Source organism: Phocoena sinus, chromosome 9 (assembly GCF_008692025.1).
Source record: "Phocoena sinus isolate mPhoSin1 chromosome 9, mPhoSin1.pri, whole genome shotgun sequence".
Classification (NCBI taxonomy): Eukaryota; Metazoa; Chordata; class Mammalia; order Artiodactyla; family Phocoenidae; genus Phocoena; species Phocoena sinus.
In genome coordinates this window covers 96734497-96751502 of record NC_045771.1, presented here as the reverse complement: position 1 = coordinate 96751502, position 17006 = coordinate 96734497, and the positions used below count along the sequence as shown (strand labels likewise).

Genomic DNA, 17006 nt, shown 5'->3' with positions numbered 1-17006 from the left:
AATATCTCTATCTATCTATCTAACTGTCTATCTATCTATCTCAACCTATCTCTATCGATCTATCTCAAGGTTTTAGAAATGCTGCGAACCCTGTTTATTCAATAAATGAATAATGTCTTCTCAGTGCTTAAAAATAAGGTCCTTTTCTTTTTTGGCCACTTGGCTTGCAGGATCTTAGTTCCCTGACCAGGGATCGAACCCGTGCCCCCTGCAGTGGAAGTGTGGAGTTCTAACCACTGGACCGCCAGGGAATTCCCTAAAAATAAGGTTATTCTTGGAGATTCAAATAATAAAATCAACTCACTTTAAAGGGAAAGAATGCTACCCAGGCCTCACCATACTTGACTGAAGGTATCAACCTACTTAAAGAAAGAACAAGCAAAGCTCACCTATAATTAAGGAAATGCTCAAATCAACAATGCAATACCTTTTTCTTCATGATTATAATGGCAGAGATTTTTAAAAGTTTGATCATACACCGCCTTCTGGAAAGTGGGAAGGGACACGAACTCTCACACTGTATTGATGGAAATGCAAATTGATCGGACCCTTGGGAAGGGAATTGGTAATATTTTTTGGCATTTAAACTACAAACTCCCTTCAACCCAGAATTCTACTTCTAGGAATTTCCTCTCTGGATTAACTTGTACAAGTGTGCAAAATACATATCTTTTATAAGGATGTTCAGTAGAGCGTTATGAACAATTACAAAAGGCTGGATTTAAAATACGCCTACCAACAGGAAACCAGCTAAATGAAGGATGGTAAGTTTTTGAAACAGAGAACTCTGCTGCCATTCAAAAGAAATAGGTAAATAAATATGTTCTGACATGAAATAATACCTGACAAATTAAGTGAAAAAAGGCAAGATGTAGAAAAACGTGAAGAGTGGGATTCCGTTTGTATTTTGAGTTGCAGAGAAAATGCCTGGAGGGTACAATCCAAACTGAACTTGAGGATGTGGGCTCATGGTGGGGTTGGTGGGGAGAGAAAGCAGATCTTTTTCCTTCTGTTGTAAACTGTTCATTTTTTAAATAGCATACTGTAGGGCTTTGAAAATAAAGGCGACGACAATTAAAGGCAGACTGTTATCATCAGAAGTTGGCTTGGCTATCAGTAAGTGTAGAAAAGGAGAGAGAGGAAAATATTTTCATTGCCCAGCTCAGGCTCTCTGGGAGGGGGGAGTTGATTAAAAGTTATAGCACCCTTAATTGAGGGTTGTGAAACAGCTAAAATATATAACGACTTTCTTTTATTCTGATTAATTCCTAACAGCATTCTTTTCACCTTAGTTGATTTCTAATTTCAGAGGTTAAATATGTCAGGCATACCAATGTTAATATCCCCTCCGTACCAGTCAGTATGGGCTGGGGTATGCTGCAGTAACCACCCAATTCCACATCTCAGTGACTTATGGTAGCAAAGTTTTTTCCTTGCTCACACTGTCATTGTGGGCCGGCAGAGGGCGCTGCTCATTAGTCACTCAGGGAGCCAGACTGACGGAGCAGACACACTCTCTAACACTGCCAGCGACGGTGACAGCAGGAGAGAGAACTGTGGAGGGTTTTCCTCCTGCAAAAAAGTATTCACGTTCAAACCCAAGTCTTCGTCACAACTAGACACACACCCCTGCCACCCCTCGGGAATAGGAAGTATGATCCTACCGTATGTCTGGGATATAGAGAACAGAAATATTTGGCAAACAGCAATAATGGCTTCCACACCCTCCCTCCATATGGCGCTTCTAGTTTCCATCACAAATTAGTTTTACTTAACAACCATGTATTTCCTAAGAACCAATCATTTTTGATACTGACAGAACTGAATTTACGGGTATGCTAAGCTTGAGGATCAAACCCAGGAATCGGTTTGATTCTCCTCTAAGGAGGCCTGTGAGCATCCAGGCTCCCAACTACCTCGGGTCCCAAACTTCCATTTCTTCTGCCTAGTAATTCCATTCTGAAGTGTACTATAATGGATCTCCTAACCTAAAAGCTCAACCATAGGCTAGGCACATTGTAGTATATGTATATGACAGAATACTTTATAATTTTCTAAATTACAATAAGTTATATCATGATTGTGCCTAAATATGCAATTACAATTCTAACACATTAAATGACAATAAGATAGAAAATGCTGATTTTCCAACGCTAAGCGACAAGAGCAAGGAGCAGGTAGCTCATGATCACAGTAATGTGAATGAAATGAATAGAAAAAAGACTGGAAAGAATTACAACAAATTTCAACAGCAGTTGCTTTACCAAGTAAGATTATGTCCCCCACCCGTTTCTTTCTGTGATGAACATGTATTATTTTTATAACGAAAAACGTAACCACCTTTAGTAAAACGAGTATTTCTGGCACTAGCAGCCTGCACGGGACACGAAAGTCAGCTTACTAAGACGTTCTCTGAAACTTGGTGGTAAATCCTGAGCTCTTTTCCTCCCTCCACAAAGACTTCCTTCGCAGCCTCTCTTCACAAATCCACCCCTTCATGGCTGGCATCAACCCCTCCCCACCAGGCCCTTACTTCCATGCCATGGTTACTGGAGTCCAGGTAAACTTCCAGCTAGGTCGGGTTCTTCTTTTTTTAAAAAAATTTTTATTGGAGTATAGTTGACTTACAATGATGTGTTAGTTTCAGGTGTACAGCAAAGTGAATCAGTTATACATACATATATATATATATATATATATATATATATATATATATATATATATATGTCCATTCTCTTTCAGATTCTTTTCCCATATAGGTTACTACAGAACTTGAGTAGAGTTCCCTGTGCTATACAGGTCAGGTTCTTTTAAGAACCAGTGAGCAGCTCGAAAAATATAAAAGTCTGCCTATTCCTGAGCAGGCTATTTGCACCCGTGAGTCTGAAGCCAGGGTGATGAATTTTGTCTGGCTGCTGACCTCGCTCTTACTTTGAGCCCCTGAAGAACTTGAGGAGTGAGGTGGACTTGGCTTTTCTCCCTAGATCTGCACATCTAAGTTCTTGACTTTCTCATGCATGATCTCACTGAACCTCAGCATCTTCAACTGTAGACTAGGAAAAGAAGGTTCATGTTGTGTAAGATTAAACTGCATCTTTTCCTCTCCATTCCTGGTCTATCCAGATTCTACCTGCCCCTTCCTCTAATATTTCCTTCTCCTTTTGACTCTTTAATTATTGGACTTCTTTCAAATCTACGACCTTATTTCAGCTGGTCCTTAACAACCAGTAAGTCTATACAAGTGATTGTAGTATCCGTAAACCAGGTTCAAATGCCTAGTGCACAGACAAAAGCTACAGTTCTCCTACTACTAATGCCCACTCTGTCTTTCCATCCAGAGAAATGGCCTGGTTAACGGTCAAAAGAAAAATCTGTGAACTATGTCTGCAAAGGATTAAAAAAATAGATGCATTATTGATCCAAGCCCCCACTCTTTGTGGAATTCTGTCACCTTGCATCCTAGCTCATCTGTGAAAGAAACCAATGTGGCAAATGACAAAGCCAATCCTGGATCCTTAGGGATTGGAAGTCAGTCTGGTCATTTCCCACATCATCCTCCTTGAGGATGCTTTAGAGCTTCTAAGGGTAACTGTACTCCATGCTTGGACCAATCAATCAATAAATGGCTCCCTATCTCTGCATAAGTCATGAAACTATCCTAGATAAAGGAACCCCTGGTGTCTTGAGGGTCAGAGAATAAAGTTCCATAAGTCACCTTTCCATTAGAACATCAAATTCGGAATTCTCTTTCTTGGCTGCACTCGAGGAACCAACTGTCAGACCTCTTATAATTGGCAACAATGGCAGGAAGAAAGCAGTACGAGGCCCAATGCCGGGGCATGAGCTGGAATGACACATACAGTATTCTTACAGCATCAATCCTCCTTTTGGTTTTGTTTCAGCACCAGGTTGTGGGACTCTTACTTTTGCTTTGGGCCATTGGTACTTAGCCCTGGCTCCCATTAGAATCATCTGGGGAGCTTTAACAAAAATACCCATTACTGGATCCCATCCTTGACTAATTAAATTAGATCCCCTTGGGGGTAGAGCTGGGTACTGGTAGTGTTTCTAGCTTCCCAGATTACTCTACCATGCCACCAGAGTGGAGAATCACAGTTCCCACAATAATAATCCATTCTAACGTAGAATAATCTCATTGTTATAAAAATATTTCTTAGATCAAATCTAAATCTTCCTCTGTGGCCTGAATATTTAGCCCAGTGATTCATAACATATTCTTCAAATCCCAGCTTAGTAGTACTATTAAATTTAATAATATTTATTTTTTAATAATAATATTTAGTTTTTTGGTCTTGGCATTCTTATTAATAGCAGGAGACGGTAGTGGGCCTCTATCCAATACATGCCAGTAATACCCTTCTAGTTGTGATGACCAAAAATGACTCCAATCATTGCTCAATGTCTCCTGGGGGCAAAACTGCCCTTGTTGAGAACCACCGATGTAGGCCTACCTTCTTCAGTTTTCCAGAGAGATGTTAGACTAGTGTTGCAATATATGGGGGTATCTTGGTTTATCTTATTTTGGTTTGCATTGTTACTCAGTAGGCCACTTACAGAAATAAGATGCTTTATTTATTTATTATATTGTATCTTGCTTCAGAAAAGACACGGGGTAGATCTTCTATAAACAGAATTTCCGTAAACTGAACTTACTGAAATAAAAACAAAGTAGAGAACCAAAAGAAATATTAAATTAGGAATTATGTTAAACTATAGCAGCAGTTCCATAATGGGCAAGGCTCAGCCTGATGGACAGGTACAGAGAAGGGGTGGCGATGGTGGTGGGGAGAAGGCTAATGAACAGGTAGAGACAACTTCCCAGAGGAGGCGATGCCTTAACTAAGTCATGACAGTTAAGTAGGCATCAGCTGGATGAAGAAGGTGTGGGAGGAACATTCCAGGGAGAGAGGACACTATTGGCAAAAGGCTGAAGTTCACAGAATGCACGGGTCCCTTTGGGAAATGTGGGTGCCTCACTGTGTCTGGATCATAGAAGGGGTCAACTTATGAGAGGAAACTGGATAGATAAGCAGGATCCAGCTCACAAACACCTTCCTGGACAGAGCCTAGACTTATCCCAAAGGCATCTGGGAACAATGGAACTGAATTATGCAAATGACACACTCAGATGTGCATTTCAGAAAAGTCACTGTAGTAGTGCTGAGGAGGTGTCCATAGATGGTCAGGCCAGGAGGGAGACAGACCAGGTGAAACAACGGAGAAGTGAGGAGGAAGCCTGGCAGGGAAGGAGGAAAGGGGTGGCAGATTTGTGGAGTGGCTAAATGTCAGTGAGAGCCACGGCATGTGGGAGAGGAAGAGACCTCAAGTTCCCAAGGCTGGATTTGCAAGACTGAGGGCATGTGGGAGGATTAATAGCTAGAAGAGAGGGGATGAGTGATTGAATATCCCAAAGCAATGAAGGTACAGAATGATGGAAACAGGGGTTGGTTATGGAAGGATATTAGGTTGTAAAGAGACAGCTGGGGAGCTTGTGATGTTTTCACATGATCGAAGGTGTAAGCATTGGAATGGATGGCTGGTGATAAATGGAAGTAAAGGTCAATGGGATCGAGGATGTTAAGGAAATTAGGTCATTCATGTGGACTCTGTGATCATCCAGGAGAATGGTTGGTCTTGGGTAGAAAGGGAAGACGGTGCCACAGGTAGAAAGGATAAGTTGTAGCTGAGTAACTAATGGGACCCATTAGTGCCTTGATGTAGCCAAAACAATAAGGACATCAGTGTGAGAGGGGACACTATAATCAAACATGAAGAAATATTTGTGGGAAGTTTCAGAGAAATGTTCAACATGATTTGGAAAGTATTTTCAGAATTTAGGGGCAGGTATGATAAAAGATGCTCCCAGTCTGAGAGAGCAGAAGTGCAGTTGATTCATTTATGTCCACTCATAAACTTCCGGAAGTCGGGATAGGTTGAGACGGGAAAAGTGGTAGGGATGGTTGACTTGTTTTGGGTCATGTTACATTTGAAGAGGTAGGAGGATGTTGAGGAGTAAGGCAGGAATACCAACGCGAAGCCAAGACGGAGGAGTGGTCCTAACTGTTGTGTGAAATAGGTCATGATATGCAGTTAGAGGGGCATCTAGTTTTGCCTCTCTTCTCTTGCAGACATAAGGGGAAAATAAAACACCAACTCCATTCACAAGAGGCTGCCTGGTGCGATTCAGCCAACACCATTATTCATTACTAATGAAAGTTAAATGGACTAGGCTTAGCGCTTCCTGTGCAAAGGTTCTCCAAGGAGAAGGAAAGTAGGAAGGAAGTAAACGGAGCATGCAAACTGCAGCTACTCTTCCTTAGAACCTTGCATGGTATGTGACTTTCAATTCAGGTGGCACTATTCATTGAGCTTAAAAATGATACTCAAAAATAGTGCTGCCTAAAGTCAAGGATAACAAAAGAAAACAACTTCACTAGCAGAGCAATCATTGAGTCAGGAGCAATGTTTTTCTCTCACTAGCAATGTCACAGCGTTTTATATTTAGAGGTGATGCTCTTGGACTCTGGGCATAGGAGACCTACCCCTCCAAGCAGTGTGTAGCCTGACTCTACCCCAGGAAGGACATGCCAGAATCTTGTTGAGATGTGAGCCTTGTATCTGCAGAGAATCTAACTGCTTTGAATAATAAAGGCTGCTCTTACAAATCTGTGGTATATGGAACGTTTACATTTCTTCTTATGCATAAGAACAAGGGAACTGGTCTTGACTGGGCCTCCACCATCTCCATATCAGGCACTGAGAAAACTCAGCCACAGAAAAGAATATTATTAATTTTATTTGCAGGCACTGCTGTGGCAAAATTAGGCCAAGATTTAGTCTTGGCAGAGTGGGAAGCAAGGTCTGCAAGTGTGTGCTTGTAAATATGTAATGTTATATACTTTTATACTATATATAAAATATATCAAATACAAAAGTATGTATTATACTTACATGCATTCTATCTATATCTGTATCTATATCCATATTCTTAACCACAGGTGTCCCTAACCCCCAGGCCACATACCAATACCGGTCTGTGGCCTGTTAGGAACTGGGCTGCACAGTAGGAGGTGAGCAGCAGGTGAGTGAGTGAAGCTTCATCTGTATTTACAGCCGCTCCCCATCGCTCGCATTACCGCCTGAGCTCCGCCTTCTGCCAGCATTACGGCGAGTTGTATAATTATTTCATTATATATTACAATGTAATAATAATAGAAATAAAGTACACAATAAATGTAATGTGCTTGAATCATCCCGAAACCACGCCCCTCCCTCCCCGGTCCATGGGAAAATTGTGTTCCACGAAACCAATCCCTGGTGTCAAAAAGGTTGCGGACCACATCTACATGTCTAAGTCTTTTGCTTCTGAAGATGATTCATTTCAATGCCTATAAAAAAGGAATAGGATTAGATTACTAGATTGAAAACCAAGAAGACCAAAATTTGCTGTGTGATCGTAAGCAACTTAATCAACCTTTCTATGTCTACTTTATAGTACCCCTAACAGAGAAGAAGCACCATCTGCACAGGCTTTGTGGGTAAATTGTCATCTTCACTGTGCAGTTCCTCAAATGCATACCTTGGTCATCCCTGCATGTTCTTTGTACCTTTAGGAGCCTATATTGAATCAGTCATTGAATCTAAACTCTCTAGAGTCTGTTCTCTCCTCCCCACTTCTGCTGCCGCTGGCCAATGTCATTCCCTGCCCGTGGAATAACCTCTTAACTGGTCTCCCAGTCTTCAGCTTCTCTCTTACAGTGGCCAGTAAAGTTATGTCTCTGAAACACAGATTTGGTCCTTTCGTTCTCTTGCAGAATAACTTCCCTTGATTTTTTTCTCACTCACGGGATGAAATCCAAATTTCCCAATGACGTGTTTGGTTCCTGCCAATCTTTCCACCTTCACTTATTATACTCATTCCCTGGCAACCTCATTTTCTTTCACACATTTCCACCGACTTACTATTTTCCTAGAAGGTGTTCTTTCCCAACTTCCTGGCCATGCCAAACTCCTACTCATCCTTTAAACACCCATTCAAATAAAATTTCTTCTGTGAAGCCTTTTCTGACTTTGGGAACCACCAACAGAGACAGCTGTTTTTTCTTCTGCTTCCATATCTCCTCTATAGTTTTTATCATGTTATTTATTTTCTTGTGGTTAATAAGGATGCACACAGAAATGTGTAATTTGAATATGGAAATGAACATGGACAAGAGAGGGAATCAGTGACTGGCTACTCCTGGAGGTATTTCCACCAGAAGTCACATATTGATGCTGCAAAAGTGGAATATAATACAAGCTTGTGTGTAATCTAAAATGCAGTCTCTATGAATGCTAGATTGCAACTTCAGTGCCCAAGCCATTTTAGCTATTGTTCCGGCAGAAAATCTAAGTACTAGATTTTAATAGAAATAGAAAATATGAACAGACCAATCAAAAATACTGAAATTAAAATGGTGATTAAAAAACTCCCAACAAACAAAAGTACAAGACCAGATGCCTTCACAGGCGAATTCTATCAAACATTTAGAGAAGAGTTAACACCTATCCTTCTGAAACTATTCCAAAAAATTGCAGAGGAAGGAGTAGCCCCAAACTCATTCTATGAGGCTGCCATCATCCTGATACCAAAGCCAAAGATACCACAAAACAAAAGAAAAAGAAAATTACATGCCAATATCACTGATGAACGTAGACACAAAAATCCTCAACAAAATACCAGCAAACTGAATCCAGCAATATATTAAAAGAATCATACACCATGATCAGTTGGGATTCATCCCCGGGATACAAGGATTTTTCAATATCCACAAATCAATCCGTGTGATACACCACATTAACAAATTGAAGAATGAAAACCATATGATCATCTCAATAGATACAGAAAAAAGCTTTTGACAAAATTCAACACCATTTATGACAAAAACTCTCCAGAAAGTGGGCATAGAGGGAACATATCTCAACATAATAAAGGCCATACATGACAAACCCACTGCTAACACCATATTCAACAGTGAAAAGCTGAAAGCATTTACCCTAAGATCAGCAACAAGACAAGGATGTCCACTACTGCTACTTTTAGTCAACATAGGTTTGGAAGTCCTAGCCCCAGGAATCAGAGAAGAAAAAGAAATAAAAGGAATCCAAACTGCAAATGAAGAAGTAAAACTGTCACCGTTTGCAGATAACATGATACTATATGTAGAAAATCCTAAAGATGCTACCAGAAAACTACTAGTGCTCATTAATGAATTTGGTAAAGCTGTAGAATTCAAAATTAATACATAGAAATCTGTTGTATTTCCATACACTAACAATGAAAGACCAGAAAGAGAAATTAAGGAAACAATCCCATTTACCATTGCATCAAAAAGAATAAAATACATAGGAATAAACCTACCTAAGGAGGCAAAAGACCTGTTCTATAAGGCACTGATGAAAGAAATCAAAGATAAAACAAGCAGGTGGAGACATATACCATGTTCTTGGATTGGAAGAATCAATATTGTCAAAATGACTTTACTACCCAAGGCAATCTACAGATTCAATGCAATCCCTGTCAAATTACCAATAGCAATTTTTTTTTCAGATCTAGGACAAAAAATCTTAAAATTTGTATGGAAATACAAAAGAATTCAAATGCCAAAGCAACCTTGAGAAAGAAAAATGGAGCTGGAGGAATCAGGCTCCCTGACTTCAGACTATACTATAAAGCTACAGTAATCAAAACAGCATGATACCGGCACAAAGGCAGACTTATAGATCAATGGAACAGGATAGAAAGCCCAGAGATAAACCCATGCACATATGGTCAATTAATTTATGACAAAGGAGGCAAGAATATACAATGGAGAAAAGACAGTCTCTTCAATAAGTGGTGCTGGGAAAACTGGACAGCCACATGTAAAAGAATGAAATTAGAACATTTTCTAACACCACACACAAAAATAAACTCAAAATGCATTAAAGACCTAAATGTAAGACCAGATACTATAAAACTCTTAGGGGAAAACATAGGCAAAACATTGGATCCACCTCCTAGAGTAATGGAAATAAAAACAAAAATAAACAAATGGGAGCTAACTAAACTTAAAAGCAAAGGAAACCATAAACAAAACAAAAAGACAACCCACAGAATGGGAGAAAATATTTGCAAGTGATACGACCAACAAGGGAGTAATCTCTAAAATATACAGAAAGCTCATGCAGCTCAATATCAAAAAAGACAAAAAACAAAAAGCAGAAAAACAACCCATCAAAAAATGGGCAGGAGATCTAAGTAGACATTTCTCCAAAGAAGACATACAGATGGCCAAAAAGCACATGAAAAGATGCTCAACATTGCTAATTATTAGAGAAATGCAAACCAAAACACACTGAGTTATCACCTCACACTGGGCAGAATGGCCATCATCAAAAAGTCTACAAATAGTAAATGCTGGAGAGGGTGTGGAGAAAAAGGAACCCTCCCTCCTGTTGGTGGGAATGTAAATTGGTACAACCACTATGGAGAATAGTATGGAGGTTCCTTAAAAAACTATAAGTAGAGCTACCATATGATCCTGCAATCCCACTCCTGGGCATATATCTAGAGAAAACCATAATTCAGAAAGATACATGCAGCCCAATGTTCATAGCAGCACTATTTACAATAGCCGAGACATGGAAGCAACCTAAATGTCCATCGATAGGTGAATGGATAAAGAAGATGTGGCAATTTTATACAATGGAATATTATTTAGGCATAGAAAAGAAGGAAATAATGCCATTTGCAGCAACATGGATGTACCTAGAGATTATCCTACTAAGTTAAGTAAGCCAGATATGGAAAGACAAATATCATATGATATCGCTTATATGTGAAATCTAAAATAAAATTGATCCAAATGAACTTATATACAAAACAGAAATAGACCCACAGATATAGAAAACAAATTTATGGTTACCAAAGGAGAAAGGTGAAGGGGGATAAATTAAGAGTTTGTGATTAACCTATACACACTACTATATATAAAATAGGTAACCAACAAGGACCTACTATGTAGCACAGGGAGCTATACTCAATATTTTTTAATAACCTACAAGGGAAAAGAATCTGAAAAAAAAATATGTATGTATGTATAACTGAATCACTTTGCTGTACGTCTGAAACTAACACAACACTGCAAATCACCTATACTTCAATTTTAAAAAATGTTATTGCATACTTTAAAAAAAAATACATCACCATACAAAAAAAGAGTGGAGTAAAAAGAAAGACATTTTCAAATATAAAATGACTTTGAGAGTTTACCATCCATAAACTTTCAGGGCTTTTTTTCAGACACAGGTTACAATTATAATTAAAAGTCAAGACATCAGATTAAGGAAAAAGAGATACAGTAGCAATATAAAAAATCATGGTATATACAGACATTCCTTGACTTGCGATGGTTCAACTTAGAATTTTTGACCTTACAATGGTGTGAAAGTGATATGCATTCAGTAGAAACCATACCTTTGATACTCTGTCGTGATGCTGGGCACTGGCAGCCACAGCTCCCACTGGACCACACGGGTGAACAACCCATACACTTACAACCATTCTGTACCCAAACAGTCATTCTGGTTTTTACTTTTAATACAGTATTCAACAAATTACATGAGATATTCATCACTTTAGTATAAAGTAGGCTTTGTGTTAGATGATTTTGCCAAACTGTAGGCTAATGTAAGTGTTCTGAGCACATTTAAGATAGGCTAGGCTAACCTATGAAGTTCAGTAGGTTAAGGGTATTAAATGTATTTTTTTAAATGATGTTATTTTCTTTTTTAAAAACTTTTTATTTAATATTGGAGTATAGTTGATTAATAATGTTGTGTTAGTTTCCAGTGTACAACAAAGTGATTCAGTTATACATGTACATGTATCTATTCTTTTTCAAATTCTTTTACCAATTAGGTTGTTACAGAATATTGAGCAGAGTTCTTTGTTGGCCATTTTAAATATAGCAGTGTGTACTTAGATATTTTCAACTTATGATGGGTTTATTGGAATGCAATCCCATCGTTAAGTAAATATCTATCTATCTATCTAATCTACCATTTATCTATCGATATAGATATAGCCTCCACATTTTGGTGTGTATTTTGTGTACATTTTTGTGAACAACTTTTTGAAAATAGAAAACATAAACAATGGATACTTTCTAGAAAATAGTTTTAAAGTTGATTCAAGAGAAAATAGAAAACCTGAATAAATCAATAAACCTTTAGGAATTGAACTGCTAATCAAACATCTTGTTACCAAATCACTTTATAAGTAAATTTTACCAAAACTCCTTAGAATTCTTTGGAATCTCTATCTTATATAAACTGTTCAAGAAAAAATGAAAATAAAAAAAAGAGACAGCTACACAAATCATTTTCTGAGGATGACATCATTGACACAAACTGTACATGGACATTGTAAGAAAACTAAAGACATCTTAATTCTTAACACAGTTGCAAAAGTCCTAAATAAAAATAGCTGCAAATCAAAAATAACATTTTAAAGAAAAACACCGAAGTGTATCTTCCAGGCTGAGTGCTACCTGTGTGACCCCTCCTCTGAGACCAGTAGCCCCCTCCTCCTTGGTCATTCCTTATGTTCTTGCAGAGGGTATGTAAGATGTGAGACATTCATTTTATGTACTTACTTTATTTCATCTTACTTTTTACTCAAAAACTTCTCTGATTTCATTTTTCTCACCTATATTTAAATACATTTTTTCTTGCTGTATTGTACGCATTTCGTATATTTTCAGGAACAAGAAGCGATATGCTGTGTGCCCTCAGATTTGACACTTCCTATGGGAAACGTCAGGTCACTAAGTGACCCGTATCTAAAGAGATGGGCCAACAGTTGAGGCCAGAACCCCTCCTCTTCCCTCCAGCATCAGGCAGCCCATTAAGTAAGAAGACCTCTGCCTCACTTTTTCCCAACCCTAGCTTCCAACAATGGGGCCATTATCCCTGCAGGAAAAGGTAAGGGGATCCCCAGACTTCTACTATGATTTCATTTCTCCTGAAGGCGCTGGAGTGGGGAGAAGGGGAAAAAGAAAAGAGTTTGTCTCCTTTCTACTCCAAGACCCTCAAACCACAATCCTGGTCTGTGGTGGATGGGAGGAAAAGAGATTTAAACTAGAGTTGATTGGATTATAACTAAAAGTGATCAGCAAGTTACAGGATGTACCCAAGACATCTTTATGAGATAGCTGAGCATGGCTGAATGCCGGTGACTGGAAGAAATGAAAACTAATTATGGTATCACAGCACTGAATTGAGGCAGCTCAATTAAGCAGATTGTCTGTCTGTCTGTCTATCTATCTATCTATCTATCTACCTACCTACCTACCTACCTACCTACCTACCCACCAATCTATAGTGTGTAGTTTGGCCGGCATATAAAATATCTGCTTCTCAAATATTCTCTTGGTTATTTTAGCTGGGTTTGAAAGCTTATTGCTAACTTAATCATTATGGATCTACTGTTCCATATTATCTGTGGGCTGCACAATATTCCCTTTTAATTACACTGTAAGTCATTGGACTTGTGCTGTATTTCTTCTGTCTGTATGCTTCTCTCACAAATATACTAAGTTATACCCATATCCGTTAAATGCCTCGCTTAAATGTAATGTTCTTTTAGCCAAAGTTGGATACAGCCTAAATGCTTACCATAAGCTTTTTACAAAAATAAACAAAATCTCAGAAAATATGAGATTAGCTAATTAATCATGGTATTACTATAAAAATAATTTTGTAATATATGAAATCAATAACCTAAACAAAAATTCAGTCATTACGAAATTGCAAATTAAAGTCATTGATAATATGACAAGAACTCTACTGATTTTCCCTGATATTTTTAACTTAAAAATGCTGTTGTTTATATTGGCTTTTGTTCATATTTCTTTATTAACTTTTTTTTTTTTTGCGGTACGCGGGCCTCTCACTGCTGTGGCCTCTCCCGTTGTGGAGCACAGGCTCCGGACGTGCAGGCTCAGCAGTCATGGGTCACGGGCCTAGCCGCTCTGCGGCATGTGGGATCTTCCCGGACCGGGGCACGAACCCATGTCCCCTGCATTGGCACGCAGACTCCCAACCACTGCACCACCAGGGAAGCCCTCTTTATTAACTGTATTCTAGGCTAATTATCCAAAGCACTGAAAAAAGCTGAGAAAGCTAAATAGATTAAAGCCTGACGTAACTCGAGATTTTCCACTGGGCACAGCCATTACTTCCTGCAAGACAATCCTGATGGAGAAAAAGATGAGAATCTGCTAATAGACCCCCCAGAAGGATGGAATCATAGTCAGAAATGGGCCTTGCTGAAGTGGAATTTCTGCTGTGTAAGGAAAGAGAGTCCAAAGGATTTGGCCATTTCTATGACTTAATCCCCATTGGCTATTTCTTTTTCATTCTTTAAATGTGGTCAGTTTGTGTAGATATGCCAAGGGCAACTGCATACCACCTCTGAAATTCCCTGGGTCGTCTCCCACCTGCCTGCCCCATCGTTCCTGAACCTTGCCTCTCCTGGTTCCTAAATCCTCCTCTTTGGCTCATCTGTGCTTGGTTTCTATTTTTCTCAAGACTGCATGCTCAGAAATGCACTTAGATTGGTTCTCCCTGACTCTATCCCTACCTTTGGTTTTTGGTATCAGCCAAAACAGGATGTCGCTTCTGGTGTTGGTCTTTAGCTTAACAAATTTCAGTCAATGAGAGACGCACTACCCAGCTCTGATTTGCAGTGTTTGCCAGTTTTCTTGGTGTAAATACTCACACCTTGGCTGACTTCACTAAATGTGGAGCTGGGAAGAGATGTGCATGGTGGTTCCTGGGAACCCACATGAGTTGCCTCCCGCACACCACTGGCCCCATGGATGGTGTCCTAAGCCAACCCCTCATCCAGTTCACTCTATTCCTCCATGAGAAATTAGGAGGCACTTGGTTTTACTGCTGCTCTCAGAACCTCCACTTCCATCTTATTTCTTCAGAGGCTGCAAAATGATGCTAACAGACAAGTACAAAGAATACTTTAGCCAATGGACATCAAACTGTGTGTCTCTCTGAGTCCTAGGTTCAGTGGCAGGCATCACCTGGAAACCAGAGGCAGTACCACTGGAGTAGTGTGCCTTAAGTTTTTAAGTTGGTGTTCCATTCATGAGTTCCTTTCATAAGAGTTTAGCCAATGGAAGAAATGATTTGGTGCTTAGGTGATGGTTGTCTATATCAAGGAACTTCAAGAATCCTTTCTTCTTTTTTTTAAACTATTGTCCTGGGGCAGGGCTGCTGGTTAGGGCTTCTTGCACACTCACCGCCAGTGCCAGCTTTGCATGTTGAAGAATGCTTTTCTTCCATAAAAGTGAATTTTGGGTCTATGATCCTGTTTCCCTCGTCCAGGTCAAAGTGCAATTTAATTTCTGATTAAATTACTTCTTAATTTCTAATCAATCAGGACAGAAGTTAACAATCTATTTCAAACCAATCAGTTTGGTTAAAGCTCATTAGGGTGGGCTTATTACAGTAATCATTTAGCAATTGTGCTTACTTTCTGGGGATCAAGGGCCTTGGCCAGGTACCTGTATTTATCTCTAGAGGACGGGGGTGCTTTTAGCCTAAGCTGGTCTGCTTGCTCTGCTCAGTCAATCAGGTTTTGGCAATTTCCCGACCCAGTTGGTCTCATTCTTATTTACTCATGATGATGTGGGGATGATTAAATGTGATAACTCTGGTAAACAACTTATTATTACTGGCTATATAGAAGAATACTCTAAGCCTGACCCTTGTGAGTTTATGCTCATGCCTGACTCAAGTTGTCAGGGCAGTGGCTTGTGGTTTGATTAACTGTACGGTAATGTCTGGGCTATTGGTGTCTACTCACAGCCAGTCCCAGGACTAGAAGCTGCCCTGATCTACCTGCACTGTTGTTCTCACATACCAGAGCCCTATTTTAAGTGCACTGTAGCTGGGGGATACTGAAGGGACCCAGTAGACAAAAGTGAGTAATAACAGCTAATTAAAGTTACATCTACACTTCTCCATATTCACTGCCACTGTTCTGGTCCAAGCTTCAATATCTCCCACCTAGTTTCTTCCACTGCCTCTTATCTGATGCCCTTTCTCCACCTACGTGCCCACACCCCTCACCATGCATCAGCAGCACAAGAGTCTTATTTGTTTCACATCGCACCAGCATTAGATATTGATCTTCTTCATTTTAGTCATTCTGGGGGATGTGCAGTGGTATCACAACAGTATCTTTAATTTTTAGTCCTGGATGACCAATTAAGTAGAGCATCTTTTTATATATTTATATTGGCATTTGGACATCCTCCTCTGTGAAGTGCCTGTTCAAGTCTTTGGTCCATTTTTCTGTTAGTGTTTGCCCTTTTCTTTTGGATTTGTAGGGGTAGTAGGGGTAGTATGTGCATTCTAGATACTAGTTCTTTGCTATCTAGAAATAGCTCAATATTTTCTGTGGCTTGCTCCCAATGCAGAGTTTTGATGAACAGACATTCTGAATTTTAATGTCATCCAACTAATCAATCTTTTATTTTATGGTTAATGTTTTCTGTGCTCAATTTAAGAATTTTTGAGGGAGGGATCAAGATGGTGGAGGAGTAGGACGTGGAGTTCTCCTTCTCCCACATATACATAAAAAATACATCTACACGTGGAACGACTCTCACAGAACATCTACTGAATGCTGACAGAAGACCTCAGACTTCCAAAAGGGCAACAAAATCTCCATGTAACTGGGTAGGGCAAAATAAAAAAAAAAAAAAAAGAGAGAGAAAGGAATCGAGACAGGACCTGTGGCTCTGAGGGAGCTGTGAAAGAGGAAAGGTTTCCATAGATCAGGACATCCCCTCACTGGTGGGGACGGAGGGGGAGCTTTGGAGCCTTGGAGAACACAGCAACAGGTGTGCTGAAGGAAAAGTGGAGAGAGACATGCAGAGAGG

The 17006-nt window shown here is 39.5% G+C and overlaps 1 protein-coding gene across 1 annotated transcript in view; it reads right to left on the bottom strand.

Annotated features, from left to right (window-relative positions):
- The window catches only part of HECW1 (HECT, C2 and WW domain containing E3 ubiquitin protein ligase 1), a 320745-nt gene that overhangs the window by 121603 nt on the left and 182136 nt on the right, over window positions 1-17006 (bottom strand). The gene's annotated exons all lie outside the window — the stretch shown is intronic.